We start from the raw sequence: 6011 nt of genomic DNA, 5'->3' as shown, positions 1-6011 counted from the left end.
TTCTTTTCTCCTCCGCCCTCATGCCCTTCTTTCCCTCGCCCTCTCACCCCACCTAGTTCTCTCCATTCTCATACGTTGTTGGAAGCGAATTACTCCGTACACGGATTTCTAGTTTCAAGTATGGCCATATCTGTCAGAATGGTACGTAGAAAAAAACGTAGGTTTGTCAGACGCTTCCTTGAATAACGCGATTTCCTCCTCAGCTGATGGCGGGAGGGAACTGTTCCTTGCCCTCCCAGCGCCGCGAGTCTGGCTGTACTTGGAGACATACCTCAGCGTGACGAGGGATCTGGAATCTGTCTCCCCATCACGAGTTCCCCTTTTCCCTCCTTTTCTCTTTCCTTTCTTCTGTCTGTTTCCGTTTTATTGACAGCGGGACTTGCTTTAGGCGTCGTGCGCGAATTTCTGTCTCCGCCCCCTCCCCTTCCTTCAGAATGCCATGAGCGAGAGGCACCGGTGAGTGTCGACCATGTGCCACCGGAACGCCAGACTGTGGCACGTCCTGCGGAGAGGTGCCAGGTCCTGTATTTTCTCCCCATAATTTCCCCGGATTTCGCATCCGGCGTGGGCGGCGCCTCGACAAAATCCTTCTTCGGCGGTCGTAACGAAAACTCTGCCGCCAACCGAGTCCCTTGCACGGAAGGAGGAAACCGCACGGTCGTGTTTGAGCGACGAACGCGAGGCGGCTTTCGAAGGCACGACCGTCGATGAGAGAACGGAAGATCATGTGGGTTGGGTCCTTCAGTGTAAATATAGCCGTGAGCGAGGGAGGACGTACCACGCTGCCGCGGACCCGCACTTCCAAGTCCTGCTCCGCCCAACGTCAGCCGAACTAGCTGTTTTCACACCAGCGTGCTTGTGCGTGCGCGTGTGCTTGTTACATTGTGGATTGCGAGTGGTGTGGCCGCCTTCAGAGTCCAGGTGAGAGAGCTTGAAGAAGAATTTTTGTTGGTTGACGAGAACTTATTGTTGGCGTCGGCGCAGTGCATTGGCCACGGAGGTGGGCGTGTGTGTGTGTGTTTGTACATGCGTACGTCTGTGCGCGCGTGTGCGTGCGTGAGTGTACAGCAACGAGGGTCATGTTGCACGTACGTCACACCCAGAAGCAGACGGATACACACATGCGAGAGATGAGGGCGAGGACGTAGGAAACGCAACACGTACGCTTGTACGCTTGCATGTGAACGTTGTTTAGCCGTAACAGCGGCGGCGTGCTGGGTTAATTGTGCCTCGGGCACGGTCTGTGGCGTGCTAATGCAGGTCGAGGTTTCCCTCCGGCGTGCGTTCGCGAGGGGCTGGGGAGGACGCAGAGGCGAGTCTGCGGGAGGTTCACGCTCGCCCACTTGCTTGGGGGTCAAGAACCCTGTTGTTGCCGGGTTCATTTTGGGCCTTGGTGACAGGCGCTCTCTCTCTCTCTCTCTCTCTCTCTCTCTCTCTCTCTCTCTCTCTCTCTCTCTCTCTCTCTCTCTCTCTCTCTCTCTCTCTCCCTCTCTCTCCCTCCCTCCCTCCCTCCCTCCCTCCTCCCTCCCCCCTCCCTCTCCCCCTCCCTCTCCCCTCTCCCTCTCCCTCTCCCTCCCTCCCTCCCTCCCTCCCTCCCTCCCTCCCCCCTCTCTTCCTCCCTCCTTCCCCCTCTCTCCTTCTCCCCTTCTCTCTCCCTCCCTCCCTCCTCCCTCCGTCTCCCTCCCTCTCTCCTCCCTCCCTCCCTCTCCTCCCTCCCTCCCTCCCTCCCTCCCTCCCTCCCTCCCTCCCTCCCTCCTCTCTCTCTCTCCTTCTCTCTCTCTCTCTCTCTCTCTCTCTCTCTCTCTCTCTCCTCTCTTCTCCTCTCTCTCCCCTTCTCTCTCTCTCTCTCTCTCTCTCTCTCTCTCCCTTTCCCTCCCTTTCCCCCCTTTCCCCCCTTTCCCTGTCTGGCCATGAGCTTAAGTGAGCTTAAGTCATTGAAATCAAGGTGAGCCGAGAGCTGGAGAAGCGAGAGTAGAGAGGCGACGGGTGAGCCGAGGAGCGCTGGGCGACAGGTGAGAAGCGAGAGGCAGGAGGCTAGGGGAAGGGCGCGTGCCTAGACATGGGGTGCTGAAGACGCGGCCGCTCCCCAGTCCCCGCGGTCCGGCCGCATTGCAAGGCACAGCGCCGGTGTTATCACGTGGCATTGTATCACAGAAGAACACATGCTTATTGAGCAACGGCGGTGCTTCGTCAGCGTCTTGAGCCGGACTGGCGGTGGCCGGTCATGAAGTGGGCTTATATGTGTCTCTCGTGAGTCGCTTGGTTTTGTCTGTGCCGCGCGGACGCCCCGGGAGCGGCTCGGCAGGTTTGCTAGTTGGATGGTGTGGTGTTTGTGGCTGTTGCTTTTTGTGTTATTTGCTGATCGATTTAATGCTTCGACCCTTATCGCATTGTTACGGATTGTTACATCTCACTATCACACTGATCTCGTTCATTACAAAAAAAAAAAAAAAAAGAAAGGCTGATGCTAGTGCTACTGCCATTACAGTTATTTTTTTTCCATTCTTCAATATGTTCATGTTACTTCGGCGCTCCGCTCACCTTCTTTTAAATCAGCTGATTGAGTCAGATGATTGAGCTTCCCATTTGCGGTTACACGCGGTTTGGTTCAGGCCGGTCTTTTAAGAATGGAAGCCGTGGCAAGCTAACATAAGTGTTCTTTTACCGCCAATACTACTATCAATATCACTTACAATTTTGCCTCCATCACCTCCGCCTTCACCTTCACCTTCACCTTCACTTATCCTCCTCCTTCTTCTTCGTCTTCTTCTTCTTCTTCTTCTTCTTCTTCTTCTTCTTCTTCTTCTTCTTCTTCTTCTTCTTCTTCTTCTTCTTCTTCTTCTTCTTCTTCTTCTTCTTCGTCTTCTTCGTCTTCTTCTTCTTCTTCTTCTTCTTCTTCTTCTTCTTCTTCTTCTTCTTCTTCTTCTTCTTCTTCGTCTTCTTCGTCTTCTTCGTCTTCTTCGTCTTCTTCTTCTTCTTCGTCTTCTTCTTCTTCTTCGTCTTCTTCGTCTTCTTCGTCTTCTTCTTTTTCTTCTTCTCCTACTGCTCCTCCTTCTCCTTCCTTCTCTTTCTCCTTCTCTTTCTCCTTCTCTTTCTCCTTCTCTTTCTCCTTCTCCTTCTCCTTCTCTTTCTCCTTCTCCTTCTCCTTCTCCTTCTCTTTCTCCTTCTCTTTCTCCTTCTCCTTCTCCTTCTCCTTCTTCACCTTCTTCTTCTCCTTCTTCTTCTTCTCCTCCTCCTTCTCCTGCTCCTCCTCCTCCTCCTCCTCCTCCTCCTCCTCCTCCTCCTTCTCCTTCTCCTCCTCCTCCTCCTCCTCCTTCTCCTTCTCCTCCTCCTCCTCCTCCTTCTCCTCCTCCTCCTCCTCCTCCTTCTCCTCCTCCTCCTTCTCCTCCTCCTCCTCCTCCTCCTCCTCCTCCTCCTCCTCCTCCTCCTCCTCCTCCTCCTCCTCCTCCTCCATCTCCTCCTCCTCCTCCTCCTCCTCCATCTCCTCCTCCTCCTCCTCCTCCTCCTCCTCCTCCTCTTCCTCCTCCTCCTTCTTGTACTTCTACTTCTCCCTCTTCTATTTCTTCTTCATGACCACCTCCACACCCACATCCACATCCACATCCACTACTATCACATCCGCTACATCCACTTCCCCTCAACCAGCACCACTAATTAATGCTATAGAATAGTGACAGCCACAGTAGCTAATGCAACTACTGCTATAGTTTCAACTACAAATACTACTACAATTATTACTATGATTACTAGTACTACTACAGTCTACTATAATTACTACTATAAATAACACCACTATTGCTGTTGCTGCTTCTCCTATTCCTACTACTACTCCTATTCCTACTACTACTCCTATTCCTACTACTACTCCTATTCCTACTACTACTCCTATTCCTACTACTACTACTTCTACTACTACTCCTACTGCTACTACTACTACTACTACTACTCCTACTCCTACTACTCCTACTCCTACTCCTCCTACTACTGCTACTACTCCTACTCCTACTATTACTACTACTACTACTACTACTACCACTACTACTACCACTACTACTACTACTACTACTACTACTACTACTACTACTACTACTACTACTACAACAACACCTCATAGCATATTATATCATTATCATTATTACCATTTCGTGTCGTCTCCTTGTCACATGCCCACAGCTGTGACCTCGGTGACGTAACCTGCCTCCGTATTCCGCCCAGAACACATTTGAGACGAGGCCTACGACCGCTATGCACCTGAGGGTTTTAGGCCTACGTAGTGGTAATGACGCGACGGAGAAAGATCCTTCTTGACAGCGGGAGATAATGGTGTCGCTGATGAGGGAGGTGAGCAAGGGAGGCATACGGAAGGAGAGGAGGTCGATGGTGATGATGAGTATGAGGATGGTGAGGGTGAGGGTGGTGATGATGATGGAGATGGTGAGGGTGGTGATGATGATGATGGTTATAGCGAGGGTGATGATGATGATGATGATGGTTATAGCGAGGGTGATGATAATGATGATGATGGTGAGGGTGGTGATGAAGATTATGATGATGGAGATGGTGAGGGTGGTGATGAAGATTATGGAGATGGTGAGGGTGGTGATGATGATGGAGATGGTGAGGGTGGTGATCGTAAAGAAGATCATCCTTTTCCCTCCTCTTCGTTTCCTTCATCCTCCTGTTTCTTCTTCCTCTTCTTTTTCTTCTCTGCTTCCATCTCCTTTTTTTTATCTTCCTCATCCTCATCCAGACACACTTATGCAGGCATGCACACGTACACAAACACTCACAAACGCACATACACACATACGCACACTGACGCACATTACTCCCTCTCGCACACAAACTCCCACCAACGCACAGGTGGGGTAAGTGTTGCATCCGACCGTACTTCCGTTGCACGAAAAACACTGCACTGAAAGCTGCAGTCCTGATATAAGAAGATCTCGCTTTGCACGACTTGAGTCTTGTGCCCCCCCTCCCCCCCTCTCTCTCTCTTCTCCCTCCCTCCCTCCCTCCCTCCCTCCCTCCCTCCCTCCCTCCCTCCCTCCCTCCCTCCCTCCCTCTCTCTCTCTCTCTCTCTCTCTCTCTCTCTCTCTCTCTCTCTCTCTCTCTTTCTCTCTTTCTCTCTCTTTCTCTCTCTTTCTCTCTGTCTCTCTCTCTCTGTCTGATACTACTGTAGCTATTGTAATTGTTATTATTACTTTTATTATTACTGTTACTGTTAATATTTGTATACCTATTATTATTATTGTTGTTATTGTTGTTGCTGTTACTCTAATTATTATTATTATTTTTATTATTATTATTATTATTATTATTATTATTATTGTTGTTGTTTTGTTGTTACGGTTCTTGTTGTTATTGTTATTGTTATTATATTACTGCTATGGTTATTGTTATAATGCCCGCATTTTCTCCCGCAACCACATATGTCTCCCATGAATCACCAGCTCTCGCTCCACCCTCCGTTTCCGACGCCGTGAGTACTCCACGCAACGCCAGAAGGGAATCCGCCGGGACACATGCCCGCTTGGCCTCCGGTAATGACCTTACGTGCGGGGAGACTCTGCACAGGTGGTCACGGGATGGGCTCTCGTACGCACGTACACGTAACTCGTACTAGTAACAGGGTGTAAGGGTGTAAATTGGCCAGAAATGGTCTCTTGAATACGCAAATGGCACCGGCAGGGCATCTTTTGCGAAGAAGACGTGGTTTCATTTCGTGCCGAGGAAAGATATTATCTCGTCGTGATACAAGTTGTTTCTGTACCGGTGTACTTCATCACAAATTACCGAAGAGAATACAAGCCAGAAGTTTCTGCTCGGCACCCAGTTCTGAAACACTGGACGTGTAGCGCACCAGTTTGAACTGACAAAACATATCGAAATCGGACGAGGGTCTTGACAAGTGGAGTTCGCATGGAAGTGAGTCACAAGCGGGTCGCGTGCCTTCCGTGTCCTAATCGCTCGGGGCGTCGGCGCGGCTGGCTGGGAAAAGGGTGCCTTGG

The 6011-nt window shown here is 50.7% G+C and overlaps 1 protein-coding gene across 1 annotated transcript in view; it reads left to right on the top strand.

The window, feature by feature from the left end:
- The first annotated feature begins 543 nt into the window (after window positions 1–543).
- Window positions 544–6011, top strand: part of LOC125046408 (long-chain-fatty-acid--CoA ligase 4-like) — a 41452-nt gene continuing 35984 nt past the window's right edge. Inside the window, 1 exon segment of the mRNA XM_047644181.1 lies at window positions 544–921. The gene's annotated coding sequence lies outside the window, so the exon portion shown is untranslated.

Source organism: Penaeus chinensis, chromosome 39 (assembly GCF_019202785.1).
Source record: "Penaeus chinensis breed Huanghai No. 1 chromosome 39, ASM1920278v2, whole genome shotgun sequence".
Classification (NCBI taxonomy): Eukaryota; Metazoa; Arthropoda; class Malacostraca; order Decapoda; family Penaeidae; genus Penaeus; species Penaeus chinensis.
Note: the sequence above shows the minus strand (reverse complement) of the source record. Positions and strands in the feature narration are given on the sequence as shown.